Here is a 24,397-nt window from a genome sequence, read left to right as displayed (position 1 = left end):
TGAATTCCAGCTCCAGTATCCGTCCGCGACCGACTGCCTCCTGCTGCACCGTCACACAATAAGCCACACATGCCTGTTGCCGTTGTCTGCTTTAAGCTGTACTTGATTCAATACAGCTGGCCAGGCGCGTGCATGGGCTAAACTACAAGAAAGCACAGAGGATGCTGGGAACTGTAGTTTCCACGTCCTTCCCAGCACATATAGTCTCAATAGGCGTATTTTAACACTCCACGCCTTTGCCAACCCTCATTCCTGACAGACACAATACTATGATTTTGTAAATGCTATTTTTTTGTTTGACCAATGATGTTTGAAGGAGTATTTTTTGATCAGGTTAGAGGCACTGCCATGGGCAGTACCCTTGCTCCACTGTACGCCAATCTCACCATAGAATGGTGGAAAGCAACCTTTTTGTCTGATCTTTTATCTGTTAATTTTTCAACACAGATCATTTCTTAGTGGCAGTATATTGATGATGTTTTTATTATTTCTAAGGGCACTGAGAGTGAGTGGTTAGCATTTGTTAAGAGCATTAATATCAATGTGGTTAACCTTATATTCACAGAAAGTTCCAGCTATGATGAAATTGTTTATCTAGATGTTACAGTTAATTTGGACATACTGGGTTTTCATAGTTCCTTGCATAGAAAACCTACTAATTGTGGACATCCCTTGCATGCCAGTAGTAGTCACCCACCAAGCTGCAGGAGAAGCAGTCCATGCAGCAAATTTGTTTGTTACTGCCTTAACTGTACTGATGTTTTGCAGTTTGATCGTTGAGGCTCTGGCTGCCTCAGATTTTTTGGCACAAGGTTATTTGAAACATGTGATTGACAATGCTTATACCAAGGCATGTGCTCTTAACAGGAATATGCATTTACATGGCACTAGATCTGTTAAACAAACTGCCAGTGATGATCCACGTCTCATCCTTACTTTTTACAACGTGTCTGCAAGTGTCAGAAAGATCATCTAGAAACACTGGAATGTCCTTACCATGGATACAGATTTATCCTCTCTATTGTCAACCTGCCCAGTGCTGACCTACAAGAGATCACTGTCTTTAAAAGACAAATTGATATCCAGCTTCATACCACCTTTGGTTAAGAATCCCATAGTAACCGATGTGCTTGTTTCCTGGCTCCCTTTCAGGGTTCAACAAATATTCTAAAAAAATGTTCTAAATGTAAAGTCTGTATCCATGTGGTTATGGAAAATTCCTTCATTCACCCTATCATTGCCGTGGTGTGTGACATCAAACATCTTATAACATGTGATAGCCCCTTTGTGGTCTATGTTCTTTCTTGTCCATGTCAAAAGTGGTATGAGGGAAGTACCACCTGCAAAGTCAAGCTAAGAATACTTTAACACCTCAGGGAAATACAAAATTTGGATCCATTGTATCCAATGACAAAACATTTTAAAGAACAACATGCAAATGATTTCTGATTATAAACTTTCTTCGCAGTAGCACATGTACCTAAACATCCTAGCGGGGGTGATCATGATTAAAAGCTGCAACAATTGGAAAACAAATGTATTCTTGACTTCGATAATACAATCCCCAATTACCATAATGCTGACTAAGAATTATATAGCTTTTGGGTGTGTAAGAATGTATCCTGTCATCAAATTATCAGATGTTTTCAATGCAGGCTTCATGATTTATGTTGCATTTTCCTTTGATGTTATAATTTACTGACAAACAAATATCTAGGCCAGACTGATCTTGGTTATATTTTCACTTTGATGTGTATTATTGGTTGCTCACTTTTGGTTATTCGCTTATTGACACTCTTCTTTTTGAAATTGAGTCAGCTGCAGGTCTTTGTGTAACAGGGCAATATAGAGCTTTCTTATATATTCTTGTGAGTCATGAATTTGATTTTATCCCAGCATGTGTATTTCCATTGAATAAGATCATCATGTATTATTCAAGCTGTTTTTTTAATTCAGAAAACTACTCATTGTCCGTAGATTTACCTATGATGATTTAGTTTGTGTTTGATATACTGATTTTTTTTATTATGTGCACTTGCACTTTATTGATAGACCATTGCTATATATTCAACACGGGTGTGGTCGACTATATCCAGTACCAGCACATCCATTGCATTTTACAACTAATAGTTCCCATCAAGTTACCAGGTGGCTGGTCTTCTGTGTTGGATTCCAGTCTATCACTCTCTGTGGTCTATGTGGCGGGTTTAATTTACTGCTTTTATGCATTTGCACTTTACTATGCTGCTTTAGCATTGCATCTGTTGTGATACTTAACGTAATGTATTACTGATTATGATATGAAATGGATTTTGTCATTGTTCTATTGTTGTTGCTGCTTCATGCACTGGCACTTTCTTGTTTTGGCATTTTATCTTGCATCGCATTGGACCATATGTGCTAATATGCTTATTATCATTGTTCAATTTTGGTGTTTAATACATACTTTTATAATATTCAAATGTGTTTAATTTACCAAATTGATTGCACTATGCACTTTACTGGTCCTATTGGAATATACATGTGGACCAATTTTTGCACTATGTACTTTGTTGGTTTTCACTGATTGCATATGAAGACCATGGCAAACTAATATACCCACTTTGGGTTCTAATGTATTTACTTTAACATTGTACATGGTTCATGTTGGTCAATCTGTTAACTGATTTGGTGTGACATGAAAAGCATATGTTTGCTTGCCTTATTGTTTCTTATGGTTATAGGTGAAAGGGTCGAAATACAAAGGATCGAATGGCATTTTTTTGAGTCAAAAGAACCGAAAAAAAGGGTTGAATGCATTTCTTTTATGGGGCATTCTACCCAACCCCTGTTTTCTTTAAAAAACATTTTGTTTAACTATATTAAATTTAAAAAAACAAAACATAAAATAATGCTTTCGAAAAAATTGTTTTTCGATCCTTTTAACTTTGTAATTTTTGTCATATGATACTTTGTATTTGATGAAATGACCGGACACCGTTTCTTGTCACCGCCTTACAAGATGTCGGCCATTGATATCATCTGTGTATAGGGAGATGCTTGCAACATTTCGGCACAATCAAAGGATTATTACAATGTATTTAGCTTGTGTTTGTTTTCATGTCCCCTGTGTGTGAACAAGTGTTATGTGAAGCATGAAACACATTACAGTACATATCCCCTCTGCGTGCATGTTGTTTTGCTTTTTGTTTTAAACTTAAATAAACGTGTTAGTCATTTGATCACAAGTTTCTTTCTCTTGTTGTGGGCCGCCTTGACATTTTATATGGGCTCGGAGTGCAGTTCTACTGCCGCTTCGGTGGCTCCTCCTTCCTGTGCACATATATATATATACATATATATATTCAGTGAAAAAACTTTGTTAAAAGGGACGTTATGGTTAAGTTGCACTACTAAAAACCTATCAAATTCAGTAAAAAAACTTTGTTAAAGGGACATTATGGTTCAAAGTAAAACTGAAAAACCCCTGAAATTTGGCAGTTATAGTAAGATAAGCAACCATAACTCACGCCACCATGCAATGCTAACACTAACACCCAGGACATGCTGTGCATTTCAAAATGTTTCTTTTTAAAAGCATGTTGATAAAAGTTAAAATAAATCCATATATGCATTTATAATAGCACTATTTCACTTTTTTCATAAAAGGAAAGAAAAGCAAATAGAATAGATTTGTTGACTATTTTTAAGTGGCAGTTAGTGTGCGCCAGTTTCATATGTTGGCAAGACATGCATACATCCAAACATCACTCATTCCACTCTGTAGTGCTTATCCAGTCCTGATTTTTCCTCTACTATTTGGGACTTGTATTACAACTTTTATAATGTGAAAAGTGGAACTACAACTCCCACAATACAAACAGAAAATCTAGGACTTCATAAACACTTACCGATTATAATGCATCATGTTGGCAAGTATGCATATACTCCTAACATATTGAACTTCCACACACCAAGTGACATTTAAAAGTATACTACAAATCAAAGGTTCTTCTCTTTTACAAAACGTTATGCACAGAGCTTCTATAAATGCACATACGCATTTCTTAAATTTCATGAAAATGCTCCTAAAAACAAAAATGTTTAAACGTCCAGCAATTTCATTAAATGTTTTCCCAACAGCTCTGCTTACCTTCATAAATAACAACCTTGCTTACTAAAAGTACTTCACCATTACCACATATCCCCTCTAACTTTCTTTTACAATTACAGGAAAGAAGCACATTGACGAAGACAAGGACCGAAAAAAGAATACGCTTCAAATCCTACAAAGTAAGTACATTAATGTACCATGTATATGTACGTAATCACAACAAAACGGTTCCACTATATATTACCCCAGACTACTCTTTTCGAACCAATATTCTTTCACTCTAACTCATTATACTGCACCATTCACACTCGTCCTATTGATTTGATTTGATTTGATTTGAACATTTATAAAAGTGCATATCACATAGGAAACTAGCAGAACTGCATCTGGGCACAGATGAAAGATGTATCATTTGATTTACCAGAATGCAATAGGACCAGAGCTCATATTCAAACAGATAGGTTTTTAGCAGTTTTCAAAAACTAGATAAAGATTTAGGGGGTAATTCATAGAATTTAGTGCACAAGTGGCGCACGTGGCTGGCGCACAGTGTGCGCGTGCGAATCTCTGCACCAGCCGTGTGCGTTAAAATCCATTTCCACGCACAGCGTATTCATGGATTTTAGCTACCAAAACCAGCCGTGGCGCACAGTGGCGCAGCAACCTTGCAGCAGGGCCAGTTACGCCCCCAAGAAAGCCCCTCGCGCAGGGAAAAGCCATCAAAATCCTCAATCCAGCGCAAAGGGCTGCGCTAACCCTGTATCAGTATACATGGCCGTCACACAGCACACGGCAAGCGGGGAACGTGTATTACTGGGGTTTGTGGGAAGTTTCACACGGGATTGGCCCTGTGCGAGTGGGGTACGTGTATTACTGGGGTTCGCGGGAAGTTTCACACGCAATTGGCCCTGTGCGAGTGAGGTACGTGTATTACTGGGGTTCTCGGGAAGTTTCACACGTGATTGGCCCTGTGGGAGTGGGGTACGTGTATTACTGGGGTTCGCGGGAAGTTTCACACGCGATTGGCCCTGTGGGAGTGGGGTACGTGTCCTACAATAGCACAGTTCTGGTGACTTATGACTAGGAACGGGGGAATAAGCTATCAGAGAATGCTTTATGGTTTCAAGGAGATGCAAAGATGAATAAAAGGCAGTACAGAAATAAACTTGATATGATTTCAGCAAAAGATAATATGATCACTTTTCTTTGACAATTCACTCCCCCCCTATGCAATGTAAGGAGACGGAAGTAACGCACACAGTCTTCAGGAATACAATCACAATACAATACGAAATTCAGTTCCCCCCTAGCAAGCTTAGCGAAAAAAAGGTATGAGTTTTAAACACAGGCCCAATCCTTTTAAATGTGGTGTCAATAAAGTGAAAAATATACTCAAATTGCTTTTAATTCCCTTTAGGAGGTTCAGGGTGAGTGAGAGATACTTTAAATCAGTTCAGGCCAGCCCTATCAATGATTCAGGGATGGTTATCAAGTTGAAAACAGAATTCCGTGATGGAAGCAAAAGACAAATGTTTTTACACGTGGCTGGAATGAAGCAAAATGTCAAATCGCGGCAATTTAGTCGCGTACGTCGAGCACAATTACGGAGGAAGTATAAGGAGTAGAAAGATCTGGGTTAGTTCTGCTCTGCTGGTCTGGTCTGGCACTCGGCACTGTACGGATCTCTGCTCTCTCTGGATACAGCACTGCTTTCTGTGTCTGCTACCGGTTCTGGCAAAAGTTCTTGGCAAAGAATTCTAACAGCTCGCCCGGCTGTGAATAGTTTGTTTAGGTGTTGAGGCCTGCTGAAGAGAACTCAGCTTGTGGGTTAGGCCTTTGCTTTAAGTTCTGGAGTCAGAGTTCTAAGTTCTGGTCTCTGTCTTGCTGGAGTCAGTCCGGATCTCTGGATGTGAAGTCGTCTGTCAGCGTGCTCTGCAAGGAAATGGAAATTGAATGTCCCTACTTGTCCTGCACAGTCTCCTTTTATGTGTTTAGAAAGTGGGTGGATCGGCTCATTCTGCATGCCCAAACCTCTCTACTTATCATTGGCCAGTTCCTCCTCTCTCCCTTGATTGGGGGAACTGAGTTGTGAGTCAGAGTGATGCTGCCATTTACAATCTATTGAAGAAACGCCCCTTTGCTTTTGCTTTAGAAATCATTCTCATAACTAAACATATTTCCCAAACGCACAAGTGGTTGACATTACATGTACAGATTGCAGATGAGTTAAGGTACATTCGGGCCCAAATCTGATCTTCCTGGGGGCTTGCATTCAAAAATGGCAACTTATTTTCGTTTTTAGTTGATTTACCAATGTTAAATCTTTACCTAAAATTACACAAATGTACACCCCCCTTCTAAACATATTCCAGTAATTTACTAGGTCTCTAGCATAAGCACAGTGTCTGCAGTATTAATAATTAGCGGGGTTCGGTCCTAGAACACCGCACAAATTGGAGTTTGGTCTCAAATCGCGAGGGCCTTCCTCATTTTGTGGACCCCCAAATTGCACATTTCTGTGAGCTTAATACAAGATTTTATAAGCAATTTAATCAAACATACATTTGCTGCAATATGAATTCATACTCCGGTCTGGCACGCCCCTAGGATCTGGGAGAGTCAGGGATCACATGTCTCTCCTACCAGGCAGAGCTCTGTTTACAGTCAACACCCAAATCAGCATATCCTATTCAATGGAAAGAGTCTATTGTGTCTGCTGAGGTCAGCAGGCCAGGGGGCCACTCTGCATTTGGGTAGCATGTCCATGTGATCTCCTGGGCTGTTGCTGGTAAGGGCTTGTGTGAATACTTCCCACGGACAGAGGCCCTTTGAACTGTTAATTGAATCAGCCTGCCACCTGGGAACAAACCTTTGAAGTCCCAGTTAGCTCAGGATCCTCTTGCATTCCTGAGATACAGTTCTACTGTCAGAGTTTAGACCGCAAGTGCCGGCTTGTGTCCAAAGCTGGTACTGCACCCATTTTTTTAGGAGTTGTCTTGAATTTGACAGGAGGATTTTGCTTGACAGCTCTAATCCTTGCTGCCATTGTTTTGATGGGCATCCTTACAGTAGAGTGGCGATGTGGAACCCCCCACAAGAAGGTTGAATCTTTAGAGAGATCTTGTGCCCATGATTTTAGCAACTTTTTGACATCAATTAAAAATGGATTTTGAACAAAGGGTCTCCTGTATTAGCTATCTTGCAATGTGTGAAATGGATATTTTGAGCTTGCACTTCAGAGAAACAGAGGTGATTTCAAGGCGCTTTTGATCTAACAGGCACTGCTATTTTTCCTTTGGCACCACCTTTCACCCCTGGCGCTTCCGGTCCATCACGCTTGCACTGGTGGGTGGCAGGTTACGCGACCATTTTGGTGTGCACGAAACTGCGCAGTTCTCCTGGTTCTGGGATAGAATGATGGGCGGCGACAGCTCAATCCCCACATCTACTCAGTCTATTGATTTAGTTTTGTTCTGGGATAGAATGATGGGTGGCGACAGCTCATCCCCACATCTACCCAGTCTATTGATTCAGTTTTTGTTGTCGCCTAATAATTCAACATGGGTCAAAACCCTTCACAAGCCCCCCCGCCCAACTGCGCTTTAATTTCGAGTCGAGGGGGAGTCGGGTGCAAAGGATGTTTTGATGCACGCGCTGGTATGTCTGCATCATCTTCATCATCTGCATTTTTTCCTCCATCCAGTTGGATTGATCGGTTCTCCTTGCCGGTCCTGATGGGAATATGGGGCGGTACCCCGGGCCTCTCGGATCTTTGCTCCCGGTCCCTGGGTCGTTCTCCTTTGCCAGTCTCCAGGTTTTCTTTCTCCTAGGATGACAAAGAAAAGCGGCAATAACTATTCGTAGACATTTCTCCCCCACTATTGATATAGTGGGGCGGCATATACATTTTATACTTCAATAGACATTTACATTCTTATTTTAAAAAAACAAGATATACTCATGATACATTTTCCTTCAAGAATCATAATATTTTAGAGACTATGGGCCTCATTACGACTCAGGCGGTAAGGTGTTTACGGCGGCGTAAACAGCGCCGACCCTTACCGCCTGATTCCGCTGTCCCTTAGCGCCATGGAGGTTTTAACACCTGCTTTTAGCAGGTGTTAAAATCCATGGCGCTAAGGGACCTTGATGTTAATTACGCCACCGCAATTTACGGTGGCGTAATTAACGCCTTCCCCACTCCCATTATGCCCTATGGGGCAAAAATGGGAATGGGGAAGGGTAAATGGGGATTGGGGACTTACCGCCCCGCCAACCTCGGAATGGGGCGGTAAGTCCGCCAACCACCATGGCGTAAACGTAGTTTACGCCATGGTGGTAAAGGTACGACCCAGGTGGTAACTTACCGCCTGGGTCGTAATGAGGCCCTATATGTGGGATATTTTAGGGTTGGAAATTAATTACTCTGGAGCGGCCCCCTCTGGTATTGCATTCCATGTAAGCAAAAATGTTCGCTGTTTGGCCTGGTTCCTTTGGAAATTGTATAGATAGACCCGGTCTCCCACATTATATTCTTTTCGGGTAGTTTTCAAATCATAGTGCATTTTCATGCTATCAGCTGATCTTTTTAGATTCCGCTGAGCATAGGCAAAAGCGTGTTGGAGGTGGTTCCTCAAATTCTCCACATACTCATGAGTTGTGGAGGCATTGATCAACGTCTGCTCTTGGGTCCTGTAGAGAAAATGCTGGGGAAGCACCATCTTGCGTCCAGTCATCAACTGAAATGGTGACATTTTGGTTGCAGATGAAGGGGTAGATCTGATGGCCATTGGGACCAGAGGTAATCGGATATCCCAACTTGGCCCAGAATCTGTCACAAACTTTTTTAATATCCTCACAATGGTCCGGTTGTAGCGTTCTACTGCCCCAGAAGAAGCTGGCCGGTAAGCAATATGTAGCTTCCTTTTGACCCCCAGTATCTCCCACATCTTTGTCATCACTTAACTAGTGAAGTGGCTACCTCTGTCTGACTGAATCCTTTAAGGTACACCAAAATGGGAAAAGATGTGGTTAATCATCAGGGCAGCTGCTGTTTCTGCCTTGCAATTTGGGGCCGGGAGACATTCCACCCACTTGGTAAACAAGCATGTGACCGTCAACATGTACTTTTTTCCTCTAGAAGAGTGAATCACAGGGCCTATGAAGTTGATTTGCAAATCTGACCATGGCAGTGTCATCACCCTCTTTTGGAGAGGCGCACGGTGTGTGAGGGACGTCGGCTGAAATTGTGCACACACAAGACACCCCTTCAAGTATTGGTGGAGGTCCTGCCCCATGTGTGGCCAGTATGCAACCTCTCTTAAGATTTCCAGTGCTGTGTGAAACCCCCTATGACCGGCTGTGGCCGCATCATGGGCGTGACTTAACATCAGGCTTCGGAATGAGGTAGGAACCACCCACTGATCATGGCCAGCTTTGGATTTCCTTACCAACAAACCGTCTTGGATTCAGAACATTTTTGGACATTTCATCAACACTCTTAGGTCCTCTTTCCCAATGTAATCGGTGTCCCTCAAGGGAAAGTTCTCAGAGTCCTCAAGGTGTCGGTAAAACCTACCAATGATTGGATCCCCCTTTCTGAGCTGTAATTAAATCAGCATCAGAGGTCTCCTTACTCCAATGTGCAGTTGAAAGATCATTGTGAGCATTTGTCTGGACCTAGTGATAGCAGTGACCTGGATTTCCCCCAAAAGGGACTCTGTTTCTATTAGATCCCCTTGGATGGCCCCGGTTTTGGCCAGCTGATCAGCTAAGTCATTTCCAGTTTTGTCTGGTCCCTCTACTTTGGAATGACCCTTGATCTTTTTCCAGTAGATGGTCATCCCATTCGAGGTGACCAGATCATCAATGTTTTGGATTAACTTCCCATGTTTCAAGGGTTTGTTATTAGCACATACCATGCCTCTGGTTTTCCAATTAACCAGGTGCTCCACGAACCCGTTCCGTACATAATCCAAATCTGTGATTATGACCAGTTCGTGGAGGTGATGTTGGACAGCAGTGAGGATGGCCTGATGCACAGCCATCAACTCTGCCACCTGACTACTTCGGGGACCAATTTTGTACCTAGCGGAGTGTTCTGGAAACTCCTTCACCCATGCATTCCCTACACCGGCCACCAGTTCTTGCTCCCCGTTGTTGTCAACATGGTAAGAGCATCCATCCACATAGACAGTGGGCATTCCCTCACACTTGTCTTCTTCAAAGACTTTGTGGGGGGAATTAAGGTATGCCTCCATGTTGTCCTTGATTTTTAGACTTTCGTCCTCAAGACAGTTTTCTCTGGCACAATCATGCAAGTCAGCCAGACCTTGCGCGAGGGGACTCTTCTTGTTTTGGCCATATCTGACCTCCACAGGAAAGCCTTGCATTGACAGAATCCAGGAAGTAATTCGGGAATTACTCACATTTCCGGCCCAGATTCTGTCACTTTGGAGATATTGCAGAGGCTGGTGTCGAGTCTCCACTATGATGTGTTCCCCCTGGATGAACGGGCGGTAATTCTTCAATGCCCACACCGTTGCCAGGAGTGCCTTCTCACAATCGTTGAATTTTTCCTCCACAGAGGATAAAGTCTTGCTCGCATAGGAGATTACCTTATTGACCTTGTCATGCTTTTGGTACTGCCGTCAAGCACGTATTAGAGAACCCTGTCTGCAGGAAGAACTCCTTGTTTCTGACAGGGTAAGCTAGGCAAGGCGCTTGTGAGAGGCTTCTTTTGAGTTGTCTTACTGCCTCGGATTGTTCTGGACCCCATTCCCACTTGATCCCCCCCTTCAAAAGATGAATCAGGGGTCTAGTGATCTCTGCATTGCCCTCAATGAACTTTCTGCTATAATTAGTCAGTCCAAGGAGGCTCCTTAGTTCCCGCAGAGTTGTGGGATCCTTCAGTTTCTGAAGTGCTTCCACTTTCTTTTCTTGGGGACAGAGACCCTGAGGAGTAATCTCATGCCCCAAGAAATTAACACAGGTTCTACACCACTGTGCTTTCTGAAAGGAAAGTTTTGCTCCGGCGGCCCTCAACTGTGTCAGAACATAACGGATCTCCGCTATGTGTTCTTCCACAGATGAACTTTTGATGAGGACATCATCTACATAAGCCAGGTTACCCCTCGCACCCAGGTCGGGCATGGCCTTGTGTAGGAAAATGTTGAATTCATTGCCGAAGTTGAGGTATCCGAAGGGAGTCCGGGTCCATGTGTACTGCTGGCCCCCAAAGGTAAAAGCCAGTTTGTATTGGTCCTCCCTACTGACAGGCACGGTCCAGTATCCATTGGTCAGGTCTATTGCAGTGAATACCTGTGAACCCTGGATCTGGGCCAGCCCTTGATCAATGTAGGGAAGAGGCCATCGGGAAGTATGGACCCGTTTGTTGAGCTCCCTAAAGTCGGCACAGAGTCTCCACTGGCCGTTTGGCTTCAATATTCCCAGCACTGGATTATTGAAGGTGCTTTGTACTGGACAAATTATTCCCTGGGACTCAAGGTTCTGAATTATTTCAGTAAAGGACTCCATGGATGCGAGAGGCAAACGATATTGCTTCACAAACACTGGAGTCATTCCAGGGTCCATGGGAATTGTTGTTGTGTGGATGTCGGTGCGACCACAGTCATATGAGTCTACCGCAAAGAGATCTTGGAAATCCGAGAAAACTTGTTTCAACTTTTGCTTCGGTTCCATAGTCATACAGGCATCATACAGGCATCAGCTAGGTTGACTCTCTCTTCCACCATCTGCCTGAAGCCTGGAAAGACTTCTGGTTTTGCTATCTCAGCGGCCTCCTCCAGCTGGGTGGAGAAGTCCCTGGTCAGAGTGCTGATTTGGACCGGAGGCTTCAGGTGGGAAAGGCAGCCCTGATGGACCTGGAAAATCACCTCATCCCTTCTAAAGTCAAAATTCACATCCTCCTTATCATAGGGGCAGGAAGTGTACACCAGGAAGTTCCCCCCATGCCGGGTGAAGATCCTGTCTGGTGTTGTATTGTCATCACTGTCACTGTCAAAACAGTCCTTGGGGATCGGTCCTAACATTTCATTTCATAGATCAATGGAGAAATGTCGGTCATCAACCGCCATTCCAATAATGGTGCCTGCGGCTAGAGTGATACTCTTTAAGTCACTGTTATCCACCTCTATTGGAATGGTGTCATGCTCTATATTGACTAATGGTGTTAGGTTTACCCCCAACCCTTTCTGTTGGCGAGAAGCATTTAGATGTACATAAGCATCAGGGTTTTTCAATTTTTGTCCTCTTTTAACTTTCACTTCCAGGGACAATAGTCGGGTCCTTTCTGGGATGGTGACTTCCTCTTTAATCTGAATTTCAACTGCATAAGGTAGCAATTGAGCTGACCTAAATGCTTTTTCTGGATCATCAAAGCCCATGGGATTATCAAAGCGGGACCAAGCTTTGAAGTTTATTAGGTCCAAACTAATGGCAAAGCGATTGAGAATGTCACTGCCTAAGCAAAAGGCGGCAGTGACGTCTCGCACGACCCAACAATTATGGACTATGCTCTTGTTGTCAATGGAGATTTTGAGCATGCACCTGCTTGGCAGGAGATGTTTGGAATTAGGTGCTTCCAGGTCCATTTCCCATTTGTCTATCAGTTTGAATGTGGGAATGGCTGGATCTTTTGGGAGTTGGCGGAACATGGCTTCGCTGATGAAGCTCTTAACGTTGTTCACACACACTCGGGCGAGACAGAGTCCTTCCCATCGTTTAACTGAACAGGGATGAACAACTGCTCTCCAAATTGCTGAACATCAGCCAGGCTTTGAGCTGATTTCACATCTTTCTGGACTATTGGAGTGGAAATGTCTGATTGTGAATTAGTAAAGAATTTCAGGGTGTTTCCCTCCAGTGTGGAATGCCACCTTAAACTGGAAGAAAGGTTGATTTTCAGAAATAGAGAGGACCACCCATCACCAGTCTGTTGTCCTACTGCTATTACTGTCACGTCTGGAATTTGGTTGTTCTGGAAGTGAATATCTACTTGGTCAGATTTTTGTTCAACCATGTGGCATGTGCCGTTTAGACTAACATGGTTGACACTCTGTTTTAATTTTATTGGTCGGCTAGTCTGGGTCCAGAGGACCTTGTTTACGCAATCTATTAGGGGTAACAACCTTCTCAGGAGGTCATTCCCTAGTAAACAAGGGGTGCCCTCTGGAGTCACAACTATGACCGGGTGTTTCACCTTGTGTCGCCCAGTTTTAATGTCCAAATCTGCAGTCCCCTCGACAGGAATTTCGTTCCCGTCAAAGTTCTGAAGTTGTGCAGGAAGAGAGGTGAGAGGAATGCGGTAATTCTCCCCCCCTTCCAACATTTAGTGCATCAAAGGCCCTTTTGGACAGAAGGGTAGCTTGAGATCCAGTGTCCACCAGTGCCACAATTGTACCCTTCCCCTGTACTTGTACCGGGGCATAATATCTTCCCTCCTTCTCCTCAAGGGGGCACAGATAATGCACATTTTTTGACAACTGGTGGGCTAACTTTCTGGTTTTGGACATTGAGAGAGAAGAAATTTGGGCAGAATTCTGTGGAGGGTCTCGGGAATCTGAAAGAAAAAGTTGGCAACTGGAAATGGTAGTGTTTTTTGGTTCCCCTGGTCCAGATCTGGGCCGCCCTCCCCCTTCTGGAGGCAGTCATCAGGATGGGTTTGACCCATGGGATTTTGGTATTGTTGGTTCTGGGATAGGATGATGGGCGGCGACAGCTCGATCCCCACCTCTATCCAGTCTATTGATGCGGTTTTGTTCTGGGATAGAATGATGGGCGGCGACAGCTCAATCCCCACATCTACCCAGTCTATATTAGACTCCCTTGGGACCCATTTTTCCTTGGAAGGAGTTCCCCCATCTCCGAATGAGAAGATCCTCTTCCCAGGATCCTCTTGGAATCCCTCTCCCTCAAATTGGAAGATCTGTACCTCTTCCTCAAAGTGGGTCTGTTTGGGTACTTTGTTTCTCCTACCCCCCCTCTGCTCCTTGGGAGGCAGACTTTCAGGGGCAGGGGATTCTGTTTCCGGTTCCTGGGCTTCCAGCTGCTGTTTACAAGTGGGGAAGGCAGCTTCCTCCAAGGCCTTACACCCCCCTTCCCCTTGTGCCTCCTCCCTGGGAACCGGTGGGCTATCGTGGTGCTGCCCCCGTCATTGTTCTGGAGCACCAGGTCCGTAATTTGGGGCATTCTGTGCCGGCATGCCCATCTGAGGGTTCTGTTGAGCCCTCAGCATGCGGCCCAAATCCTGTGCCATGTTCTGAACCTGGCACTCAAGTTGTGAAACCCGCACAGGCTGATACAGGGTCCTGTTTTCTCCCCTGGGCTGATCCCGGGAAGGGTAGCTATCCCTTCTCTGGTAATACCATGGGTTGGGAAGATTCGGGTACCCCTCCACCCTTGGCCTCCCCTCTCCCGGATTAGGCTGTCTGGGCTCTGGGAATCGGGGAAAAAAGGATGGATGGTTTTGGGGTTGGAAGTTGGGTGGATACCTGGGGAAAAAGTTCTGCCCAGGATTTGGTGAATTTCTGCCCTCCTGGGGGAAGTTAGGAGGGAAGTTCCCCGGGTTAGGTGCTTGGCTGGAATCCCCCCCTTGGGCTGGAGGAGTCCACACATAACCCAGGATGGGTCGGTTTCCCTTGTAGCGGGGACTGACATAATCAGGGGAGTGAGGGACCCCATTTATGGGACTACCTCCTTGGCTCCCTGTCTGTGACTGGCCCGAGGGCCTTCTGGGCTTAGAATCATTTTGTGCAGGCAGGTTCTTAGGCCCCCCATCTCCAAATCTAAAACAGGGGCAACCTTTACCTCTGCCACCTTGGCAGCAGCAGGGGTGCTGTTGGTTTTGGTTTTTTTTTGGCTGATTCTTGTTTTCCACCGGTTTCTGCACCTCATAGATGCAGGTGGCTTGCTCAATGACCCAGTCTAAAGATCTTTTCTCGTGAAAATCTCTCACGAGCTGGGTCATTATGTATTTGGGGAGAGCATGGAAAAATGTGTTGATTAATTCTCTGCTGTCCGTGCGAACCCTTTTGGTTGTCTGCGCAAAGGCACGCTTCAATTCTTGCACAAATTCTTGTGGGGCCTGATCCTCCCCACATTGCAAATTGTAGGCTGGCTTTCGAGCCTCTTGGGGATTTCTATGCACAGAAAAGTGTTTCAAGATGGCCGCCCTATAGGTGGACCATCTTGAATGATTTTGGTCCTCCAGCCCCGCAAAGAAACTGGAATATTCTGGGGGGAATGTCCATTTGACGTACTGGATGCAGCTACTGCTGTCCTTCAAATGGAAGGTCTCCATCATTTGCTCAAAGAGCTCCAAGTGTTCCCACACAGAATTCTTGGAGTTCTTGTGTTAAGGCGTGATGACACTCCTGATTGCCTTAATCTGTTTTAAGGGGTCCTTAAGCAAGGCCCTTTTTGCCTTATTGGCCTTTTTGATTCGTGTAACCCTGGTCCATTCATCCTCCGACTCAGAAGCACTGCTCCCAGAGGTGCCTGTCTGATCTTCCAGGTTTTCCCGGATTCTGCGAACCTGGGAATGGCTGGCAGAATGTGGGGACCTGGTCTCCTGTGTCCTGTGACGCTCAGAGGAGTCTTCAGATCCCTCCTTGCTACCAGGATTTGCTGGGACCCCCCCCCCCCACTGCTCTAACTGGGCAGAGGTTTTCAGGATGCCCTTAGTGGGCCTACTCTCCTGGGGTTCCCCACTAAATTGCACTGTGCTTGGGTGCCCATACCCGATGCCCGCCCATACATTCCTGGGTGGTACTGGCCTATGAACCCCATCTTTTTGGCAGGATAATAATCTGCCATCCCTGTGGCCCTGTGGCCAGGGGACATGGGGGTGGCAGAGTCCAGGGACTGGGAGAGATGAAGGCCTCTGCTACTAGGGCTCCTGAGGTTATGCTCAGGTGTTTCCCTTTCCCAGCGAATTTCATCTCTATCAGCCCCTGCTCCCCGTTGCAATGCAAGAGCCTGGGCTTTCAGTTCCTCAACCAAGGCCTTACTAGACTCTATCAGTCTCTCCTGCATGGCTACCTGTTGCTGGAGCCTATCATTGTGTTGACAGAGAGCCTAATTTTTCCATCTGTGCTTCCTGGTTGGTCCTGGAGTACTGGGCCAGTCTTTGCTGCAGGAGGGTTACCTCCTGAGTCCCATCCCTACTGGCCTGCTCCTTTCTTGCCAGAGCATCTTCCACCCTCCTGGTGTGCTCTATCAAGTCGTGATGCTCTTTTTGGAGGTCACCCAGCCCCTGGAGGGCCAGGTGATTTTCTTCAATTGTTTTCTTTTAATTGGCAGACTTCCTGGCCTAAGGTGTCCCTTTCCTGACTAAGAGCCTGCATCTGTGCTGCCAGGTCATCCCTCCGCCTTTGAAAGGCACCAGCTTTCTGACGCTCTTCCTGAAATTCTGTCTGGGTGTCCAGGTCTTTCAGAATCAGTTTATTGCTCTCCTCTTTTTCTCTATCCAATTGGCTTTGCAGGGTGGCTACCTGCTTTGTGCATGCCCTGTTGAAATCTATCTGTTGCTCCAGCTTTTTCTGGCTCTGCAGTAAGGAGTCCAAACTGTCTTGGTGCTCCTTCTGCAAAGCCAGAATTCTGGTATCCTGGTCAGCCTTTTCCTGTTGCAGGATATCCATATCCTCCTTCATTTTAATGATGTATTGTCTACTCTCGTTTTCTGACTCCTGGCTTCTGTGCAGCCTCTGCTCAGAAGAGAACAGGTCAGATTGGGCCTTTTCTAATGCCATCTGTTGCCTATTTGCCAGATCTTGGCCTTCAGCACATTTGTCCTGCATGGCTCCCATATATAGATACAAATATGCTGCTATCCTGTAATCTTTTTGTGTTCATCTTTTGCCTTAGGAGCCACATATAGTTCACTCAGGGCCACATGTAAGGGACCCTGATCTCTCCACATATCTGACCCAATTGTAGTGACCTGCAACCATACATTTTGGTCCTGTTCAGACCATTCACCTCTCACAAACAGTTTATGTAAGAGGTGCTCCCTGGCTATCTTCATATCTACCAAGGTCATCATTCTGGAGATTGATTTCCTTCCTGACTTACAGACGTTTGTATTTTATTTTGCAAAACAGACCGTTTCCTTAGAGCGTTCCTTTGAGGAGTGCTTTACAGAATAACACAGCGTGGTGATCTAACCGGATATGTATCCTGTCAGTTGGCACACTGTATTAATCTGCACAAGTGATAGATCTAATCCAGAATCTCCCGGCTCGAGCCCCCACTTTGTTAAATGACTCCAATCAAGCAATCCCACTAAGTCAGTGCCTGGTCTGCGATGCCGAAGGGAAGCCCTTATGTATATATTTTTATGTCCAGTTCATGTACTCTGGATGACAAACCTTATATAACACCCCTCTCTTAGAATCTCCCTGACCCCACTGAGCCAAGAAGTAAGTTTGTTTTGCAAATTTAAAAGGTTTATTTGAGAATTAAACAATATATATATATATATATATATATATATATATATATATATATATATATATATATATATCACACTTTTATAATAAATTAATAATTGATATCACACTTGTGAATATGAGCAGTAATCAGCAATAGGTAATCCTACAATAGCACAGTTCTGGTGACTTATGACTAGGAAATGGGAATAAGGTATCAGAGAATGCTTTATGGTTTCAAGGAGATGCAAAGATGAATAAAAGGCAGTACAGAAATAAACTTGATATGATTTTAGCAAAAGATAATATGATCACTTTTTCTTTGACAATTCACTCCCCCCCTATGCAATGTAAGGAGATGGAAGTAACACACACATAGGCCGATTCATGAAATTAAGATGCGCCGAAAATTCCGGCGTAGAGGTGCCAAAACGTGTGAATCACAGTGCAAGTGCTAAAATTGCAGGGAAACCAGCGCACATCGATTCATGGAAGTCCATGCGCGAGAAAAATATTGGATGTGCGCTGAAAAAGTGCGCGGCGCACGCCGGCGCACAGGTCACCCAACGGCATGCACCACAGCCACAGCGAAATCGCACATAGTGTGGCGCACATAACAAAAGTAGACGGAACACGGGGCGTAACACTCGGAATGGGGAACAATATGGGCGTCACGGGGGAAGTACAGGAGGCAAGTGCACGGAATGCCCACACGCTCGCCTACAACTCGTATTCATGAAATCGAATAGGGCAAACCAGCGCACGGTCAAAGACGCGCACAGGGCCAAACAAGTCCACCACAAGAAAGCAGGCGGTAGCGTCCCTGCGCCTGAAATAAATGTGCGCCAAAATGTGCGCTTACAGAAAGCACCTATATACAGCTATGATGAATGATCCATACTGTGGCCCTCTAGGACAAATGAGGTGCAAAGGTGTACCGACAAACAGGGACACCTGCTGTGTAAAAAATAGCGTGTGCGTGTATTTCGGGTTGCGCGGGAAGTTCCACATGTGATTGGCCTGGGTACGTGTATTTAGTGGTGCGCGGGAAGTTCCACACGCAATTGTCCATGGTACGTGTATTTCGGGGTGCGCGTGAAGTTTCACACGCTATTTCAGCAGGGTACATGTATTCCAAGGTGCGCGGGAAGTTTCACACGCAAATTTGCAGGGTACGTGTATTTCGGTGTGCGCGTGAAGTTCCACATGTGATTTCAGCAGGGTACGTGTACTCCGGGTGCGCGTGAAATTCCACACGCAAATCCAGCAGCCTACGTGTATTTTGGGGGTGCCGGGGAGTCCAACACGTGAATTGGCCGTGTGGGTCTTCCCAGCTGTTCCCTCCACACCCTCCACGACCCCTGCAGGTGGCCCACACCACAGGGGACTACCCTGCACCCCTGCACATGACCCGCAGGAAGCCCATCCACCATGGCCATGCCCCCCAGCCAACCCACATGTCACCTTGCACTACTGCCCACCAACACATGTCTCCCAGCACTCCCACCCCCACAGCATCCTGGGGCACCCTCCACCAGGCCCCACTCTTGCCTCCCACCCCCCACCCCATAGCATCCAGGGGCACCCTCTACCAGGCCCCCACTCATGTCTCCTGCACCCCCACCCCCCAGCATCCAGGGGCACCATCCACCAGGCCCCCACTCATGTCTCCCAGCACCGCCACCCCCCAGCATCCAGTGGCACCCTCCACCAGGCCCCCACTCATGTCTCCCTGCACCCCCACCTCCCAGCATCCAGGGGCACCCTCCACCAGGCCCCACTCATGTCCAACTCATGTCCCCCTGCACCCCCACACCCCAGCATTCAGGGGCACCCTCCACCAGGCCCCGATTCATGTCTCCCACACCCCCACCCCCCAGCAGTAAGGGGCATCCTCCACCAGGCCCCCACTCATGTCTTCCACCCCGCCCACCCCCCAGCAGTCAGGGGCACCCTCCACAAGGCCCCCACTCATGTGCCCCGCCCCCCACCCCCCAGCAGTCAGGGGCACCCTCCACCAGGCCCCACTTCATGTCCCCCTGACCCATCACCCCCCAGCATCCAGGGGCACCCTCCACCAGGCACCCACTCATTTCTCCCTGCACCCCCACCCCCCATCACTGTGGGGCACACTCCACCAGGCCCCCACTCATGTCTCCCACCCCCCACCCCCCAGCAGTCAGGGGCACCCTCCAGCAGGCCCCCACTCATGTCTCCCACCCCCCCAACCCCTAGCAGTATGGGGCACCCTCCACCAGGCCCCCACTCGTGTCCTCCTGCACCACCACCCCCTATCACTGTGGGGTACCCTCCACCAGGCCCCCACTCCTGTCTCCCTGCACCCCCACCCCCCAGCAATCAGGTGCACCCTCCACCAGGCCCCCACTCATGTCTCCCACCCCCCCACCCCCCGGCAGTGGGGGGCCCCTCCACCAGGCCCCCACTCATGTCCCCCTGCACCACCACCCTCCATCACTGTGGGGCACCCTCCACCAGGCCCCCACTCCTGTCTCCCTGCACCACCACCCCCCATCACTGTGGGGCACCCTCCACCAGGACCCCACTTATGTCTCCCCCTCACCCCCCAGCAGTCAGGGGCACCCTCCACCAGCCCTCCACTCATGTCTCCCACCCCCCCACCCCCCAGCAGTCAGGGGCACTCTCCACCAGGCCTCAACTCACGTCTCCCACCCCCCGCTCCCCAGAATCCAGGGGCACCCTCCACCAGGCCCCCACTCATGTCTCCCTGCACCCCCACCCCCCAGCATCCAGGGGCACCCTCCACCAGGCCCCACTCATGTCCAACTCATGTCCCCCTGCACCCCCACTCCCCAGAAGTCAGGGGCACCCTCCACCAGGCCCTCACTCATGTCTCCCACACCCCCACCCCCCAGCAGTCAGGGGCATCCTCCACCAGGCCCCCACTCATGTCTCCCACCCCCCCACACCCCAGCAGTCAGGGGCACCCTCCACCAGGCCCCCAATCATGTCTTCCACCCCGCCCACCCCCCAGCAGTCAGGGGCACCCTCCACCAGGCCCCAACTTATGTCTCCTGCCCCCCACCCCCCAGCAGTCAGGGGCACCCTCCACCAGGCCCCACTTCATGTCCCCCTGCACCACCACCCCCCAGCATCCAGGTGCACCCTCCACCAGGCCCCCACTCATGTCCCCCTGCACCCCCACCCCCCATCACTGTGGGGCACCCTCCATCAGGCCCCCAGTCATGTCTTCCACCCCCCCATCCACCAGCAGTCAGGGGCACCCTCCACCAGGCCCCCACTCATGTCTCCCACCTCCCCCACCCCCCAGCAGTCAGGGGTACCCTCCACCAGTCCCCACTCATGTCCAACTCATGTCTCCCTGCACCCCCACCCCCCAGCAGTCAGGGGCACCCTCCACCAGGCCCCACTCATGTCTCCCACCCCCCCACCTCCCAGCAGTGAGGGGCACCCTCCACCAGGCCCCCACTCATGTCTTCCACCCCGCCTACCCCCCAGCAGTCAGGGGTACCCTCCACCAGGCCCCGACTCATGTCTCCCGCCCCCCACCCCCCAGCAGTCAGGGGCACCCTCCACCAGGCCCCACTTCATGTCCCCCTGCACCACCACCCCCCAGCATCCAGGGGCACCCTCCACCAGGCCCCCAATCATGTCCCCCTGCACCCCCACCCCCCATCACTGTGGGGCACCCTCCACCAGGCCCCCAGTCATGTCTCCCACCCCCCACGCCCCCAACAGTCAGGGGCACCCTCCACCAGGCTCCCACTCATGTCTCCCACCTCCCCCCACCCCCCAGCAGTCAGGGGCACCCTCCACCAGGCCCCCACTCATGTCCAACTCATGTCTCCCTGCACCCCTACCCCCCAGCAGTCAGGGGCACCCAACACCAGGCCCCCCCTCATGTCCCCCTGCACCACCACCCCCCATCACTGTGGGGCACCCTCCACCAGGCCCCCACTCTTGTCTCCCTGCACCCCCACCCCCCAGCATCCAGGGGCCCCCTCCACCAGGCCCCCACTCATGTCTCTCTCCCACCCCCCAGCAGTCAGGGACACCCTCCACCAGGCCCCCACTCATGTCTCCCACCCCCCACCCCTCAGCAGTCAGGGGCACCCTCCACCAGGCCCCCACTCATGTCTCCCCCAACCCCCCAGCAGTCAGGGGCACCCTCCACCAGGCCCCCACTCATGTCTCCCACCCTCCTACCCCCAGAAGTCAGTGGCACCCTCCACCAGGCCCCCACTCCTGTCTCCCTGCACCACCACCCCCATCACTGTGGGGCACCCTCTACCAGGCCCCCACTCATGTCTCCCCCCCACCCCACAGCAGTCAGGGGCAACTTCCACCAGGCCCCACTCATGTCTCCCACCCCCCCACCCCCCAGCAGTCAGGGGCACTCTCCACCAGGCGCCCACTCATGACTCCCACCCCCCGCCCCCCAGCAGTCATGGACACCCTCCACCAGGCCCCCACTCATGTCTTCCCCCCACCCCCCAGCAGTCAGGGGCACCCTCCACCAGGTCCCCACTCATGTCTCCCACCCCAACCCCCAGCAGTCAGGGGGACCCTCCACCAGGCCCCCACTCATGTCTCCCACCCCCCCAACCCCCAGCAGTCAGGGGCACCCTCTACCAGGCCCACACTCATGTCCCCCTGCACCACCACCCCCTATCACTGTGGGGCACCCTCCACCAGGCCCCCACTCCTGTCTCCCTGCACCCCCACCCCCCAGCAGTCAGGGGCACCCTCCACCAGGACCCCACTCATGTCTCCCACCCCCCCACCCCCAGCAGTCAGGGGCACCCTCCACCACGCCCCCACTCATGTCCCCCTGCACCACCAACCCCCATCACTGTGGGGCACCCTCCACCAGGCCCCCACTCCTGTCTCCCTGCACCACCACCCCCCATCACTGTGGAGCACCCTCCACCAGGCCCCCACTCATGTCTCCCCCCCACGCCCCAGCAGTCAGGGGCAACCTCCACCAGGCCCCCACTCATGTCTCCCACCCCCCCACCCCCCAGCAGTCAGGGGCAACCTCAACCAGGCCTCCACTCATGTCTCCCACCCCCCACCCCCGGGCAGTCAGGGGCACCCTCCACCAGGCCCCCCCTCATGTCTCCCCCCCACCCCCCAGTAGTCAGGAGCACCCTCCACCAGGCCCCCACTCATGTCTCCCACCCCCCCACCACCCAGCAGTCAGGGGCACCCTCCACCAGGCCCCCACTCATGTCCCCCTGCACCACTACCCCCCATCACTGTGGGGCACCCTCCACCAGGCCCCCACTCCTGTCTCCCTGCACCCGCACCCCACAGCAGTCACGGGCACCCTCCACCAGACCCCCACTCATGCCTCCCACCCCCCCACCCCCCAGCAGTCAGGGGCACCCTCCACCAGGCCCACACTCATGTCCCCCTGCACCACCACCCCCCATCACTGTCGGACACCCTCCATCAGGCACCCACTCATGCCTAACCCCCACCCCCCAGCAGTCGGGGGCACCCTCCACCAGGCCCCCACTCATGTCTCCTACCCGCCCCCCCCAGCAGTCAGGGGCACCCTCCACCAGGCCCCCACGCATGTCTCCCAAAGCCCCCACCGCCCAGCAGTCAGGGGCACCCTCCACCAGGCCCCCACTCAAGTCTCCCCCCCACCCCCCAGCAGTCAGGGGCACCCTCCACCAGGCCCCCACTCATGTCTCCCACTCCACCCCCCAGCAGTCAGGGGCACCCTCCACCAGGCCCCCATTCATGTCCCCCTGCATCCCTACCCCCCATCGCTGTGGGGCACCCTCCATGTTAGGCGGAAACCTGTGCAGTTCCCTCTGGGACCACTGCAAAAGATTTAGGACTACAGGAGTTTGGCAGTAAACCCACTTGGTAGCAGTCTGTACCACATAGATTCACTTGGTAGCTGTGGCTGAGCAGTCAGACTTCCCTCAAGAAGAGTTAAGCAGTATGTGGAGTATACAAAATAGGGCAATTCTTCACAGTAAGACAAGCAAACACGCAACAAGGCTCAGTGTAAAGATATTAAGGTATTTATTAATAACGAAACATCTATCAAAAACACTATGGCACTATCACGGCAAACAAAACAACCACAATTACTCTACGAAGAAGAAACGATCAATCCCCCTAGCAATATTTCGACAAGTCTAGGTTCTACCGGCACCACTTATTTACAGACAGAGGTGTATGCCTCAACCTAGATGGCACTCTAATATTAGTTAGGACGGGAGAGAAAAATAAGCAGGTTATGAATGCAACACAGTTCAATAATTCACTGGAAAAATGCAAGGCAAGAAGGCAAGAACCACAATAGATCACAAAGTTCAGAGGCCAGGCCCACTCAGAGAGAGGCAAGGCGATATGTCCCAAAAGGCTCTAGTGGAGATGCGTTTGAGTCTTTGTAGCAAATTATTATCGGCAGATTGAACCAGTTCAGAACAATACATGAGAAAGCTTGGAGGCGACCCAACGAAAAGGAGAGGATTAAGACACCTCACTCGAACTGATCGAAAGGGAAGCCAGGTGGACACGGTACCTTGTTGTGGAGGGCAGCTCCGGCGGGGGCAGTTGTTCCTGGTGGTGGATGCACGTCGGGTCTTTGCCAAGAGTAGAGATGTTCTCGTCGTCGAAGAAAAGTGAAGTCCGGTGCACCACCAGGGAAGAGACCAGCCGTGGAGTGCTCCGTCACAAGGCACCACCTTTTGGTCACGGTACAGGGGTAGTGGCTATCCGGTTGCCGAGGTGCTCTGCACGGGCAATTCGACCACTGCGTCCTGAGGCGAAGAAAAAGCAAAAAGGGACTGGTTGTCCCTACCAGTCAGGGGAAGAGACTCTCCGGCAG

The sequence above is a fragment of the Ambystoma mexicanum genome, chromosome 2q (assembly GCF_040938575.1).
Source record: "Ambystoma mexicanum isolate Mex_15411 chromosome 2q, UKY_AmexF1_1, whole genome shotgun sequence".
In the NCBI taxonomy this organism is placed as follows: domain Eukaryota; kingdom Metazoa; phylum Chordata; class Amphibia; order Caudata; family Ambystomatidae; genus Ambystoma; species Ambystoma mexicanum.
This window is presented reverse-complemented; position numbering follows the sequence as displayed.